This window comes from Nannospalax galili, unplaced genomic scaffold (genome assembly GCF_000622305.1).
Source record: "Nannospalax galili isolate Female #2095 unplaced genomic scaffold, S.galili_v1.0 scaffold211, whole genome shotgun sequence".
Taxonomy (NCBI): Eukaryota; Metazoa; Chordata; class Mammalia; order Rodentia; family Spalacidae; genus Nannospalax; species Nannospalax galili.
The window spans coordinates 2,469,075-2,485,446 of record NW_008329624.1 but is presented as its reverse complement, the minus strand read 5'-3'; the positions used below and the strand labels follow the sequence as shown (position 1 = coordinate 2,485,446).

Here is a 16,372-nt window from a genome sequence, read left to right as displayed (position 1 = left end):
CTCCTCCTCCTGCTCCTCCTCTTCCTCCCCCTCGCGCGAAGCCTGGGCACCGGCTCCCCGGGGTCCCAGCCCCAGTCCGCTCGGGCCGGAGCCCAGGGATCCCTGACCCGGCGGAAGGCTCCGGCGGTGACATCCATCTGCGCCCCCAGAGGCTCCGCCCCGGGATTATTCCCCGCAGCAGCTGCGCCTCGAGACACGTGCATTCTCACGGCCACTCGCAAAGCCATTCCTGCGACTCTGGGGACCTGAGTAGCCACGGCGAAGTGACTCTTCGCGGTCGGCCCCCCGCCGGCTCTCCCTCCCCAACGCCACGGCTGACCGATGCCACTGATGGCCAGTGGATAGGGTGGAGTGCCTGGTGGCAGGGTGACGAGCAGCGGCCAAAAGCAGGCCTGACCTCCAGATGGGGCTCCCAGCTCAGAGGGCAGGGAAGAGCAGCGCGGTCTGTGCTCACAAAGTCCCCCTTTCAGAGTGAAAGCCCCTTGGAGCAGGCTCTGGGTCACTGCCACCCCGACTCGTTCCTTCTCTACTTCTCCCCCACAGACGCTCACAGTGTGCTCATTTTATTTTTCCCATGCCCCCCTCCCCGTAGAGTCCCCATGCAGTAAAGGGACCGCACGACTAGTGGATGCTCGGAGCGCTTCCCCGCATCCCAACCTGACAGTGGGGTAGAACTGCGGGGGGCAAGCCCAGAGGGCAAAGATCCCCAACTGCCTAAGCTCCGCTGCCCCTCCTGGGGGCAGCCGGATGGATGGGCTTAATGGGGTGGGTATTGGGGAACTGAGAGCAAAGGCAGCCAGGGGGCAAAGGCTGGATTTCCTGAGCTCTAGTTTCTTTTCGCTGCCCGCTGGGATATGTAGTTCCTCCTCTCGCGGTACGGCTCTGGGAGGAAACAGGACTTGGGAACCTAAAACTACAAGTCCCTGCATCCCCTGCGGTGAAGGCGGGAGAGGTGCTGGGCATTCTAGTGTTTGGTGGTTGGGATGTGGAAACCAACAAAGACGGTGATGGGAAAGGTGTCTCCTCTGCGCTGGGTGGGCACTTGGAACACGTCACGCATTCTCTGTGTAATCCTCGCCACAACCCCGAGAAGCGTTATTATGCCCAGCTCAGAGAAATTTCTTGCTCAACATCACAAAGCTCCCGGGTTACAGAGATGGCACTGAACCCGGAGCTCAGGGTTTCCCTCACAAAGCACGCCTCAGTGCGCAGAGTCAAAGGGAGAGAAACTTGGCTATCCAAAAGGGGAAAATAAATGGAACCAGTTGGGAAGTGGTGGGGATGGGGATGGGGATGGCTATTGGATTGGATATGAAGTCACAAGAAGTTAAAATTATAAACAAGTTCGATTCTTAGGTAAATGGATAGGGCTTTTTATTTGGTTGGTAGGTGGGTGGGTGGGTGAGTGAGTAGGTGGGTTTTTGGAACAAGTTCTCAGTACTGTAACCCGGACTGCCTTAAATTCGAGACTAGCCTAGGCTAGTCTCCAACTTTGATTCTCCTTCAGACTTCTGCTTGGTGGGATTACAGACATGTTCCACCAATTCCAGCAAAGGACCTTAAACACACACTTGGAATTAGCCTTTAATTATTTGAGACATTGTATGGTAGGCAAGCATTTTTCAGGGATAATTAAGTACTTTGTGACTACTATTTTTAAAAAACCAACTGGCACTCCTCTGACATTTCTGTAAGAGCTTTTGTGTTTTCTTATCCTTTCGCTGATGGGCTCAACAAGATGCTATTCTATTTGTTGCAAAACCCTTTTCTCTGTGTGTCCAATTAATAGGTTAAGTCTACTGTCTTAAAGATTTTAGAAAAGACACCCTCTCTTAGGGTTGAGAGCGTAGCTGAGTGGCAGAGTATTCACCGACTCTTAAACTGAACTTTTCAGCCTTGTGGTTATGCTTATTTGAGGCCGGAATGGTGGCATACTCCTTCAGTCCCAGCACTTGGGAGGTAGAGGCAGGCAGATGTCTATGAGATCCAGACCAGCCTGGTCTACATATTGAATTCCAGGCCAGCTAGAGAGGAGGGGAGGGGAGGGGAGAGGAGATGGGAGGGAGACTAACAACCATCTTTAGCTTCAGTTCCAGCGAATCTAACACCTTCTTTGGGCCTCCATGGGCATTTCACAACATAGGTGCACTTATATACATGTAGGCAAAATACTCAAATGAAAAAAACATTTAAGTTTATAAAAAAAAATAAATAAATAAATAAGAAATTATTTTAAAGTCCTCATCTGTTAGAGACACATACTGAAGTATTTTCAAGTGAAATGACAGTCTAGATTCTGCTTTAACACACTCCAGCACATCCACCTCCCAAACACATGGGAAGACTGGGAACTGTTGGAAATTGTTGACATTATGTGATATACCTGTATTTAATTATCCATTGCTGCAAAGTATCACCATCTTAATGGGCTTGAACGCAACAGAACTATCCTACAGCCGCTGTGGTTCAGGTCTCCAAGTCCATTGAGAGTTCTACTGGCACCTACCATCAGGGAATCAAGGCTGTGCTTTCATAATCAAGCAGAATTCATACAATTTCTTGTTGGTTGTCCACTGGAGACTCTCTATAGCTCCATGTGGGTACCTGCGGTTCCTAGAGATTACCTGTAGCTCCTTATGGCTTTCCCAGAATGGCCACTGAACTTATTAAGCTAACAAGTAAAGTTGGATAACAAGGCAGGCTCTGATATATCAAATATACACTTTCTTTTAGCCAGAAAGCAAGTCACAGTTTTTACACAGATGCAGGGGGTAGGAATCATTCACCGCTATGAACACTGGGATAAGGCTGTGCACCTAAGTGTGTAAGAGGGTCCATTATGCCACTCTAGCCATCACATGTACTTATCATTATATCTGGTATTTCCAAATAAAAATAAATTATTTATTTTAAAATTTTATCTAGGGTGTTGGAGATACAGCTCAGCAATCTCTTGCTGCTCTTATTAACTATGCAGTTTTACCACCCACCTAAAGTAAAGCCTCCATGGCTGTGGTGACATCTTTGTCACTTAGGGCAAACAGCTGCCCTCCCTGCTTGTTGGCGGTATCTTTGATGCCAGTGGTCTTTCTCTGTTCTTGGCTGACTTGGTGGACCCACTGGCAACAGGGGTTGTGTTATAAACAAAACTGGAGTTTTCTTCCTTTCATCTGAGCAGCTCAAAGCATTCCACAGCCCTCCTCATTAGTTCTTGGATACCTTCAGGCAGCCAACAGAGGATGATCCTATCCAGTATCCAAGGTAGCAAGCTTAGGTCCTAGGCTATCTCGTGGATACATCTCAGGGTCAACTCCAATGTGTACACAGGGCAGGCAGGTACCTAAGGGACAAGGTCCTAGGAGAACTCTGAAATCAACAGGAGATTGCATCTAAGCACTCTTAGATTACAGGAAGTACTTTTGTAAGCTTCGATTCCAAATAAAATTCTCTAGAAAATCAGACACTCTAATTCCTTCTAACCCCAAGAGCTCGTCTGTTCACATTTGTGTGCAAGCTCAGCATATCTCTAGAAACAGTTAGTGTTAAAATACAATACAAATACAGTATGTTTAAAGCAATACAGTCAGCACTATAGAAAATCAAAATGAGGTAGGGCAGGAAAATTTTAATGTGAAAGTTTCTTATAATTTTTCCAAGTGATTTTTCTATCTTTTAACTCCAAAAATTATTTTAGTATGTTTATAAACATAATGTATGTTGAAAAATTATATAACACATAAATGGAAGGAATATAAGATTATTCAAATTTCCATCACTGAAATAAAACTCATTAAAATCATCCTTATCTAATTCACTTTACCATATGTACACATATTCTCAAATCATTTAATGAGACAGGGAATCATAAACCTGCTGTTTTCATTTCATACACTTTTATTTATTTTTTTGATGTGTGCGTGTGCCTGTATATGTGTGTATGCATGTGGAGGCCGGAAGTCAAACTAGGGTATCTTTCTCAATCCCTTTCTTATTTTAAAATTTTTAAAAATTTTATTTTATGTGTATGAGTGTTTCACCTGTATGTATGTAAATGTACCCAAATGTGCAATGCCCACAGAGGTCAGAAGAGGATGTCAGATCGTCTAGAACTGGAGTTACCAACAGCCGTTAGCCACCATGTGGGTGCCGGAAACCAAACCCAGGTCCTTTACAAGAGTAGTCAGTGCTCTTAACTGCTAAGCCATCTCTGCAGCCCTATTTTTCCTTCTTAGTTCCCCACCCCAACTCTTCCCCCAAAAGACCAGTGTTAATGATTTGATGTATATTCTTTTCAGTTATATTATTATAAAGAAAGAGAGAGAGAGAGAGTCAGAGAGAGAAACAGTTTGCGTTACCCTTTTACCAGTTACCCTGAAACTATCCTCTCTTGTTCACCTTCCCAGCTTAGGACCAGCCCAGGATCACACACTGCACTTAGACCTCAGGCTCCTTTGATAGAGAGCATTCTTCCTCCTTTCTTTGAGTTTCTTCATCTTGGCGTCACAGAACAGTATGCCATGTATTTTGTAGCTAGTCTATTGGGTTTGTCTCCAGTTTCTTCACAATCAAATTCAGGGACAGGCTTTCACCAAGCTCCAGATGTGTTGCACAGGAAATGGTGCCGTACAACAGGCAAAGACACTGCCTCTGACCTGTCCTGGTGGCTGAAACTTCTTGCCACTGCTGCAATCTGCCTTCTGTTTCTGGGCCTCCAGTGCTTCTCAGGATAAGAGCGGGTGAAACAGGCATGGTTACTACACTCTGCCTGCACTGGGTAAAGCTGAAATGTTGTACAAGTACCACTGAGACTGGCACCCAGAATGCAGGTGCTTGTTCCCTGAAAAGCCAAAAGGATGCATTCCATTTCCAAGAAGCACAGCATAAAGAGATGCAAAAGTTCCAAATGATCGTGTTGATGAATTGTGGTATGTGCAACAGTGGCACACCCTGCGGGAAAAGGGAAGGGTGTTGTGAGCAGTGAACGGCAGTTCTGCCCGTGCCCCACTGGGAAGGAGAAGGCGCATACACTATGGCTCTGAAGTTCCAAGCATAGCTCAGCCCTGGAACCCACTTCTGTGCAGTCCACACCCACTTGATAGTCAAAGGACATGCGCAAAACAAAGAAACACTTATAAATAGCGCGTAGAGAGGATCCTGGAAGAAGCCAAAGTGGATTCCAGAAATTTCTGTCCTTACCTGTAAAGAATGGATTTTGGAAGCTGGGCATTAGGACCTCAAAACAGGGCAATATTTTCTAAAAAAAAAAAAGTATTTTGAGAAATGACTATTGCTATTTCTGAGTTAAAGCTAGAAGGTAAAACAACTTAGGACATTTTTTATTATTCTTACAGATACTTGGAAATGGCTGGAATTCCTGTTGGCACTTTTCTGGACTAAAACTTCATTGGAATGAATAATCAAAACTGTCCACCTCCAAGGTTGCCTGTGACATTTAAAGGTATGTGGAGGTGCTTGGTATGCAATAAATTCACCTGCAAGTGCTAATCATAATTTTATTATTTTCAAGCTAATAGTGTTCACTATGTGTATTATATTTCTATGTGTATGTGTGTGTGTGTTCATGTGTGGGTATGTGCACATGTTTGAGGGTGCTCATAGACACCAGTGGAGTGGGCTAGCCCCTGGAACTGGAGGTGCAGGCTGTTGTGAGTCACCTGATGTGGGAACCAAACTTTAGTCCTCTGCAGGAACAGCAAGTGCACTTAACCATTGAGCTCTCTCTCCAGCCCCTGTATATCATATTCTTTCAAGAAGAAATCAAGATATTTATCAGCATCTACTTCTTCACAAGGATTCCTTAGCCAGAGCCTAATCAGTAAATCCAAAGGGGAAAATGTGTGTGTATTTATCCTCCCACATCTGATAACTACATGCAAGGAAACTCTAAAGAGCATTCCTATTTGGGGTACAAAAATTTCAGGGAAATTTGTAATTACAGATGATTCAATAAGAAAAAGAGAAAATAAATATTCAGGAACTTTTCATCTTTGTAAATTTCTATTGTTCATATAATTCATCTTAATAGATAATTTAATTTATTCTGATATAGTCTAATTTCTGAGTTTATTTCAGAATAGACCATAATAACCTACTCTAGAGAGCTGACATCTTTTTTGGAATAACATAGACATACATTTTTTCATTTTTCTTTTATTTATTTTTATTTTGTGTATGAATGTATTGTTTGCATGTGAGTGCACTGATATCATGCAATGCCTGCGGAGGTCAGAAGAGGGTATCAGATCCCCTGGAACTGGAGTTAGGACAGTTGTTAGCTGCCATGTGGGTGCTGGGAATCAAACCTGGATCCTCTGCAAGAGCAACCAGTGCTCTTAAGTGCTGAGCCTTCTCTCCAGTCCCCAGATGTTTTTTTTTTTTCCAATAAACCATGTTACTCTCAGCCTTTCTATTTAACTCCATCACTTGGCAGAGGTGGGGGAGTACCAATGAAGCAATGATGTGTCCTCAGTATCTTGTCAAAAGATGTCAATTTGTCATATTCATGATATTTGTTTGGAATGTTGGGATAATATGGTACCACTAGGCTTTTCCAGTTTGAAGTTACTATTTCTCCTTGTAATTAATAACTACAAAAATGAAGACTGCAATTAATTTTAGAATCTACTGATGCTTTGCTAGACCTGTCTTTCCCCCTCTTCCTTCCTTCCTCTCCCTCTTTCCAGCTCTCTCCTCCTGTCCCTTTCTCCCTCTTGCTCTATCCTTTACTCCTCTCCTTCTTCCTCTCTCCCTCCCTCCCCCCTCTTCTCTCTCTTTCCCTTTCTTAGCATTAGGAAAGATTTCCCTTCTTTCTCAATTAGTCCTCTATTCAGCATTCAATAAACACTAGTGTGTTTGCACCAGTATGGCCTCTGAGATACTTATCTTATTCCATAAGTTGTCATTTTTCACCATGAATAGTTATTTTGATATTCAGATTGTTCTCTATTTTAGTTATCAGTAGCCCCTTAACTAACATCCCTGTCATTTGACATTGCTTAGCTTGCTTCCCTGCTACTTGACTCAACCCAATGCTTCAGGCTAATGTTACACTTTCTCTGTCTCCAATTTGCAATCTGACATTTCTAGAGGGATCCTAGCTCCTTTCAGTGGGAAATACATGTGTGTGTTTCTGTCTCTGTTTCCATTTTTCCATGAATATGAGCCCACATACATGCGTATTTATTTTCTTTCATATTAAGAACTATTATGTGCAAATCCAGTTCAAAACTGTAAGCTCTATTCCATGCTTTCTTGCTTTTTAAAAATATTTTATTATTTTTATTTTATGTATATGAGAGTATTGCCTGCATGTAAGTGTGCTGTGTTGTGAAATGCCGAAAGGGATCAGAAGAGGACATTGAATTTCCCCTGAAACTGGAGTTACCCACGGTTGTTAGCCACCATGTGGGTGCTGGGAATTGAACTCAAGTCCTCTGCGAGAGCAGCCAGTGCTCTTAACCATTGAGCCATCTCTTCAGCCACATTGCTTCTGCAGTTGTAGCCTTTTCCCCTCATGGTTCTCAATATAGTTCCTTAAGTCTTTAATACAAAATGAACTCAATGAACTACACAACACTGTCTTGCCAGGCAAGAGGTGCCTATTGGTCCAACAGCAGCATAGCTGCTTCAGCTATGACTGGCTCTGACCCCTGACTGGCTCTGAGGCCAGCTCCACAACACTGAGTGCCTACCTAGTACTGTAAATCCAGTCAAAAACTATGGCAGAGGAGATCTTGGGCCTCGGGGGGGACCTACTACTGTTGCTTAGCTAAATCAACATAGCACCAAACCACCTTCTAAATATTTATGCACATGCCCACAGACAAAGACTGTGCACTACTTAAACAGAGAACCCTCTCTATGCAGTGAATGGAGTTGAGTACAGAGATCCATGGCAACCAAGATCCTTCAAATAAAGAATGGCTAAGGAGCCTGGCGTGGTAGTGCACGCCTCTAATTCCAGCACTCAGGAGGCAGAGGCAGGTGGATCTCTGTGAGTTCGAGGCCAATCTGTTCTACATAGTGAGTTCCAGTTCAGCTGGGGCTACAGGGAGACCCTGTCTCAAAAAGACCAAAAAAAAAAAAAAAGAACAGCTAAGGGCTCATCCCTAAACAAGACATTTGTGCCACTCCCTTGGGCTCAGGGAACATTTCAATGTCAGGACACAAAGAGTGTTGAGAGCTGGAAGATAGGGAGAAGAGCTGCAAAATTCCATCTTCTAAGCACAGCACAGCCATGACAATCATGAACTCACAGCAGCTGTGCCTACTGGCCCTGAGCCCACACAAGTTGGACCTGCTTAACAGTCAGCTACGGGTGGAGAAGGGGTTCACAGGGCCTCATCACTTACTGCTAAACTATTGGCAAATAGCAGATTCTGGGAGAGGGGGAGGCATAGTAATCAGTTGTATTCCTACTGATGAGTCCACCAGGCTCTAATGGATAGTTCCAAACCCAGGGTCACACCAATGGCCCTAGTTAAACTCTTTGGGACACAAAACAAAACAAAAAGTGATGAATGTGGAAAAAAGACTGGTAAGAAATAAAGGGAGCTGTCAGGGGTGAGAGGGAAATAAGGAAAATGTGACGAGAAAACAACCAAAATGCAGTATACACATGCATGAAATTATCAGTGAACAAAACTATTAATAAAATATGTTATCTATCTAAAAGGTTTCAGAATTGCTGGCCCATACCACCACAAAGAGAAAACCAGAAAAAGTTATTTACATTCTTTCTTTTTTAGACAGTAAAAATAAAATAGTTGATGTGTTGTGGTTTCTGTTCTTATGATTTCTTTGCACATATATGTGTGTACATGCATGTTTGTGTGTTCATGTATGTGCACTTCTATGTGTACCTGCAGGTACGAGGACAGCCTCAGGTGTTGTTCCTCAGGTACCATCCATCTTTCTGAGACAGAGTCTGTCATTGACCAACAAGAACACTAGACTGGTTGGCCAGTGAGTCCTAGGGATCCACCTGTTTCTGTCCATTCAGCACTGGGATTATAAGCATATACCTTACCAACTGATTTATCTCCCAGCTCCTATTGTAGTTTCTTTCATTGGTCCTGACTGAGTGTGTTAAAACCAGGGACTTTATTTTGTCCTTCCAAATCATGTGCTGATATCTATCATTTTTTTTCTTTTATGTGTATGAGTGTATTGCCTGCATGTATGTAAGTGCACCAATGTCATGCGATGCCCAAGAAGGTCAGAAGAAGGCATCATATCCCCTGGAACTGGAGTTTTGGACGGTTCTCAGCTACCATGTGGGTGCTGGGACTCAAACCCAGGTCCTCTGCAAGAGCAGTGAGTGCTTTAACCCAAGTCATCTCTCCAGCCCACCTCCTTTCTTGACAGTGCCATCTAGCAAGATGACCACTGTCCAAGGCACATTCTGACTGTATCAAGCAAGTGAGATACAATGAGGGAGTGAAACCAAATGCAGGAAACAGAATAAATTTATTATTCAAAAGTCTCAGAGAGATTAAAGGTCATCATAGGAGGTTGGTGGGGAGTCTCATGTTGGCAAAGAGTTTAAGCAGCAGGTAAGAGGAGATGGAGAGACAGCGGGAGGATGGGGGTAGAAGGGAGAAAGAGAGACTAGTGGGACTGCATTCATGTTTATCTTTTGAGCTGCCTGCATTCATGTTTATCATCTTTTGACCTTTCTACAGGATTATGAACAGGCTAGTTTACAGAAAATACACACAAAAGGAGAAGTGTATTTACATGATGCTGGTGCTGTTCCGTCAGAAACTGTGGCATTTGGGGGTTTGTGTTAGTGAGGTGAGGAGCAAGTGTCTACATCAGAAACCACACAGGAGGGGAAGTTCTAACTAAGCCAAAGGTGATGGGTATAATGACTCAGTTTTAAAAACTCATGTCAGGCCTAAACATGGATGCCAGAGCAACAGCCACATGAAGCAAGTGCCACAGCATCTTTGCACTGTTCGCAGCCTTAGAGGGAAACATCTAATCGCTAAATATGACACTATTTTAAAGCTTTTTATGGATGCCCTGTAGGAGACTAGGGAAGTTTTCTATTTATGGTTTGCTGGAATTTTTGTGTTTAGGTATTGAATTTTTTTCAGATGTTCTTGTCATACCTATTGACATGATTAATTTTCTCCTTTGTTCTGTAAATATGATGAATTACATTGATTGAAAATCAAATACTGAAAAAAAAAAAGAAAATTGAAGACTAAAAAAAATTTTACATTTCTGAGTGTTTGGGTTTGAATGTGAGAGGTCGCCATTGGCTCATGTTTTTGAACAGTTGGTCCCCAGCTGGTGATGCTGTTTTGGAAGGCTGTGGAACCTTTAGGAGGTGGGGCCTCACTGGAGGAAGTGGGTCTGGGTTAGGCCTTGAGTTCTTACAACTAAGCCACACTTCCTATCTATTCTCTATGCTGATTAGGGGGATGCTTAACTAGCTTCCCCGTTCTTCTCTGCCTCTGGTGCTGTGGAGGTTCCCTGCCACCATGCCTTCCCTCCTCCGTGAGCTATATCCCCTCAAGCTGTGAGCCAAAATAAACCCTCCCTTAAGTTGCTTCTTGCTGAGAATTTGGTCACAGCAATGAGATAATCCTCAGTTAACCAAGCTATACTGTGCTTTGCATATGTTCTTAGAATTGAATTACAAACATTTTGTGAGGAAAAAATTATATCTGTTCTTGAGGATAATTGTATAGTTTCTCTCTTTCTCTCTCTCTCTCTCTCATCAAATACTGGTTTCAGGAGTCTCCTGGCCTCAGAAACCAGTACAGGAAAAGTCCTTCATGTATTTTGTTGAAAAAAAACTCTTATAAGATTGTTATTTCTTTCTTAAATATTTCAGATAATTCTCTAATCAGTTCATTTGATCCTAACATTCTATTTCAGATAAAGCTTACGATCTAAAATTCAAGTTATTCAAAACACCTAATAGCTAGCCTGGTTTTCTATTTTGTCTTGGATCTTTTTTTTGTAAATAATGGTTTTTTTTTTTATTGTTTTATTGTTATTGATGATGTTTGTTTTCTTTTGAGACAGTGTCTCACTATGTAGCCCCGCTGGCCTGGAACTCCCTATGCAGATCAGGCTGGCCTCAAACTCACAGAGATCCACCTGCTTCTGCCTCCTGAGTGCTGAAATTAAAGACATGTGCCACCAAACCAAACTTACAGGCAACGACTTTTAAAGCTTTTTTTTTTTTTTTCTATTTAAGTTGTTGGATATGTTTATATACTTCATAATATTCTGTTTCTGTCCATATAATGTGTGTAAGATCATTTATTTTGAAATATTGGCATTTTTACTCTATCTTGCTAGGGTTTAACAACTTTTGTAACTTTTTTTAGAAATCTAACTATTGAGTGTTTTGCATCCATAAGGCAACACTGCAGAGCCTGCCCGCTTTTCTGAGTCCTGTGTAACTTTGCCTCCTTTCCATGGCTTTTTCTTTCGGATGCTGGTTATTCAAACGCTAGCTAAGGGCATAAGCATGCCTTCCAGGACACTGGACTTCTCACAGGTTCTCTGCAGCCTCCCCACCCCCCACCCCTCCCATCCCGCTGCTCCTTGCTCTCCCTGGGCTGCTTGCTGACCTCCACTGCTGAGCGTGCTAACACAAAAGACACGGCCACTGACACGGCCGCTTTCTCTTTCCCTTCCCTCCACTGGACAGCAGCTGAGACTTACAGCTGGCCTGGCCTGCTATTTTTCTCTCAAACTGATAATAAAATTATCTGAGAGAGAGAGAGAGAGAGAGAGAGAGAGAGAGAGATATTCAACTCAACTTTTGGCTCTGTTGATTTAGTCCATGTTTTGTTTTTTATTATATTTGCCCTTATCTTTATAATCCCCTATATCTCCTTGCTTTGAGTTTACTTATTTTATTCTAGGTATTTAAAACTATAAATGTCCCTCTAAAATCACCTTAGATGTATCTCATACATTTTTATATTGTATCTTCATTATCAGAGTCTAAACTATTTTCTAGTTTTCTTTGTAATTTTTCTTATCCATATTTTTACTAAAGGTATTTTTATTATTACCATTATCATCCTAATCAAAATCATCATTAAAATCTTTATGGTGTTATTAAAAAACACATGTCCAGACTCTACCTTGGAGATATAGATTCATCAAGTCTGGGGTGAGTGTGTTCTACATAAATTAGAATTCATGTTGACTAAGAGCATATCCAAGACAGGACTACAACAAGCAGGATCCAAACCCCGACCAAATTTCCTGGCTGACCTGTATCTGAGGCTTCCCTTGTACTGACCTGTAAGGGAACAGACTCTTAGAACATCAAGATCAAAAGTCTGTGCTAGTTTTTCTTGCACCATCAGCACCAATGATATGAGTTTTTTTTTTTTTAACCTTTTGGACATTGGAGAACACTTATGTTCCAGACAAGACCAAGAATGGGCTCATGGACTTTTTGAAACATCTTGAACCCTGGTGTACATCCATCAGTGCCTGGCACGTGGAGACAATCACTGCTCCTGAAATGGGAATATTCTGAGAAACCAATAACTGTACATCTCATGTTCCTGTGGTATGTTAACAATTAAATAGTCCAGGCAACCCCAGTATACCTCCCATAAAGCCTCACCAAACAGCTGGCACAATCTCTTAAACCAGAGACCCCATAGATATTAAGCAATACTGTAATTCAAAAGAAGCTTCATTAGGTTGTTTGGAACTCTGAGTTTCCTTTCAGATTCATTGTCTTTGGAAATGAAGGACCACACACATCTACATCTCACAAACCAACGGCCTTGGATGGCTATAGACGACTTTCCAACTGCGTACTTGCCAGCAGCCACAACAATGGCTTGCCTAACAACCGTCTATTGAGTTCTGCTTTGGAAGACCTCGGAACATGATTTTTACTCTTTATTTTAAGGTCTCCCCCTTAGCACCTGGAGCCCACAACCCAAAGCTTGACTCCCATGGGCCAGATAGTGGCCCCATTACCACCCTGAAGCAATGGCCCCAACACCCCATGGCACTCAGTCACCATGGGCTTTTTGAAATGTGAATTGCTAATTTTGACATATATTTCTCTCTCTCTCTCTCTCTCTCTCTCTCTCTCTCTCTCTCTCTCTCTCTCTGTGTGTGTGTTGCTGAGGATCAAACTCAGGGTCAGGGCCATATGCATGCTAGGTTAGCACTCTACCACTGAGATATGTTGCCCAGCCTTTCATTTCTAACTTATTTTGTGGTCAAAAACCTATGAGATTTCTATCCTTTGAAACTCGTTTGCATTCCTTATTTTTAAGTCTGTTTTACCTAGAATGAATTTAGCCATCTGTTCTAGCTTCATTTCTGTTGCTGTGACAAATAACCTGGCAAAAAGCAGTGTAGGAGAGGAAAGGACTGATTTGGCTTACAGGTCCTGGAAACATTCTGTTATTATGGAGAAGTCAAGGCAGAAACTTAAAGCATCACATCCATCGAAGAGCAGAGAGTTAATAGCTGCATGGATCCATATTTGCTCATTAGCTTTCTTTGCTCTTATACAGATTGGGGTCTAGCCTAGGGAATGATGCCACCCACAGTGGGTTGGGTTTTCCTACATCAATTAACAATCAAGATAGTCCCCTATAGATATGACCACAAGCCAATAAGAGCTACATAATTCCACATTAAGATTCAGCTCCCAGGTGGTTCTAGATTGTATCAAATTGACAGTTAAAATGAACCAGCACAGCAGTCATCCAAGTTTATGTTGTTATCTGCATAGTATATCTTTTTTTCTATTATTTCACTTTCATTTTCTCTGAGACTTTTCACAAGGTAACTCTTAAACAGCATGTGATTAAGTCTTGCCATTGTTTGTTCTGTTTAATCTTATCAGACAACCTGGTTTTTAATGGGAGTGTTGTACATTTAATTTGATTGGTGACATGATTGAGCTGGTATTTTATTTGTTTTGTTACTCCTTTCTTGCCTTGTTACACATTCTATTTTAATTCTTCAACCAGTTGTTCACCTTAATTTCTTCACTTTATTTTTAAATAGTTATTCTGAGAATTCAAATATGCATACTTATCAGTTTTAGAGTTTAATATATAAATTTTAGAATATTGAATAATATATTTCTTTTGCCCTTGTTTTATGCAACTGATGTATAACTGATATATACAGACCACAGAAATGTGATGAGCTAAGTTTTGCTTTAAATACTCATGTGTAATTTTTTCTTTTTTATTAAGAGAAGAAAAAATAGGGGCTGGCAAGATGGCTCAGCAAGTAAAAGGGTTTGCTGCAGCCTGGCAACCTGGGTTTGAGCCCACTGTGGAGTGGAAGGAGAGAACCACCTCCCAAAAGTGGTCCTCTGATCTCCACATGCATGCTGTGGCAAGTACATACCTGCACTCACACAGATACACACAGCAAATACATACCACCACCACCACCACCATCATCAAAGTAATAAAAACTTTAAGTGTTTAAATCTATCTAATGCATTATTTCATATATTTTAGTTTTCTTTTGAGGCTGAGTCTCACTGACTAGCCCTGGCTGTCCTAGAACTCAATATGTATACCAGGCTGGCCTAGAACTTGTGGTGTTCTCTGTGCCTCTGGCTCCCCAGTATAGGGATCACAACCATACACCATTACACCCAGCTTAGTTTTAATTTCCTAAATATCCATTTTGTTTTTCTCTGGAGTTTCCATTTTTTGCTGAGCTATGTCCATCTGTTAACTTATTATGTCATATCTTTAAATCCCTGAGCTTATATATAAGTACTTTTTTTGTTTTTTCCCTTTTTAAATTCTTGGGGGGGAGGGAGCGTTGAGACAGGGCTTCATGCTGTCCAGGCCTTAAACTCACTGTATAACTAAGACTGGCCTTGAACTACTGAGATCCTGCCTCCACCTCTGAATGCTCAGTTTTCACATATATGTGCATTGCCTGCATGTGTGTAAGTGCACCTGAGTCATGCAGTACCCTCACAGGTCAGAAGAGGGTATCAGATCCCCTGGAACTGGATTTATAAACGGTTGTTAGCTACCAAGTGGGTGCTGGGAACTGAACCCAGGTCTTCCTCAAGATCAGCCAGTGCTCTTAACTGCTGAGCCATGTCTCCAGCCCCATAGCACATTTTAAAAGTCCTTCTTTGCTAATTCCAAATCAGAGTTATCTCATAGTTGATTCTTATTGCTTGTTTTTGTTCATGGTGTCAACATTTTCTTGCCTCTTTATGTATCTAATTTTTTGTTGTTTTTGTTTCCCTGCAGACATTGCAATTGCTGAAATTCAGAATTTTGTTGCTGCTCAAGTTCAGATAAATGTTCCCCAAACTGGGAAGTGGTAGAATCCTGAAGAGGCAGAGCCTAGTGGGGAAAAAAAAAAGTCATACCCGTGCAGCCTTGAAGTGAGAACTGAAACCCCAGCTCCTTCCTTTCCCTTTGCTTCTAGACTGTCAAGAGAGAAGTAGCTCCCCTACCCATGTGCTCCCTGACATGATGTGCTGCCTCATCACCGGCCAAAAAGTAATCACTGAAACTGTGAGCCAAATCAACCTTTCTTCTTTTAAGTCAATTATCTTAGATATTGTATAAAAGCCAACTAAGTTTCTTACCTCTGTTTTTGCTTTTTTTTTTAATGGGACAATTATTGCAGCCACCTAAGCATTTCAAGGTTTGCTTTGCTCTAAGATGGGAGAAATTTAGTCCTAGAGTGTTGGATTTTTTTTGGCATATTCAGTACCCAGGGGATGCCTGGGCTCCTCCTCCTTGCACCATGGTCCAGAAAACTCCACCAGGCAAACAAAGTTCACCTCACTTTCTACCTGCTATACAACATTCAAAAGCAATAATGAACATATTGTATTCAATTTTTTAACCGTTTGTAGAGAGAGGGCCTATGCAGGTAGAGATACTGTCATATCTAGCAGTGGAAATCCCATGATGGACTTTTATAAATGTGCCATGGGTCCACTGTGTTTCACCAGGGAGCTACAGCATCTGGGTAGCATTTTCTTCTTTGGATTATGTCCTTTCCAAGAGACTCTTCCTGATCCTTATCCAGAGTTCCCCACTTCTGATCTTCAGATACTTTTGTCTAGAGGGGAAGGGCCTTGTGCTGGCTTCCAGCATGGATGCTTACCTGTGAGACTAGCTCTTGCCCTTGAATTTCAACAGTACACTCCAACCAAGGAGCAGAAATTAGTAGTTAACTTGGAATTGGAAAGGGTCAGTGAAGACTTATCCAAACTACTATTTTTTTCTACCAAACTCAGCTTGAATATGACCGCTCTACAAATACATAAAAATATATTGAGTTCTGTTTAACACAGAAAATGAATTCTGCATAATTTTTATTCAATGGATAGTCAAAT

At 42.0% G+C, this 16,372-nt stretch overlaps 1 pseudogene; it reads right to left on the bottom strand.

Annotated features, from left to right (window-relative positions):
• Positions 1 to 12,202: 12,202 nt before the first annotated feature.
• LOC103739327 lies at positions 12,203 to 12,993 on the bottom strand (annotated as a pseudogene).
• Between the last annotated feature and the right edge of the window lie 3,379 nt (positions 12,994 to 16,372).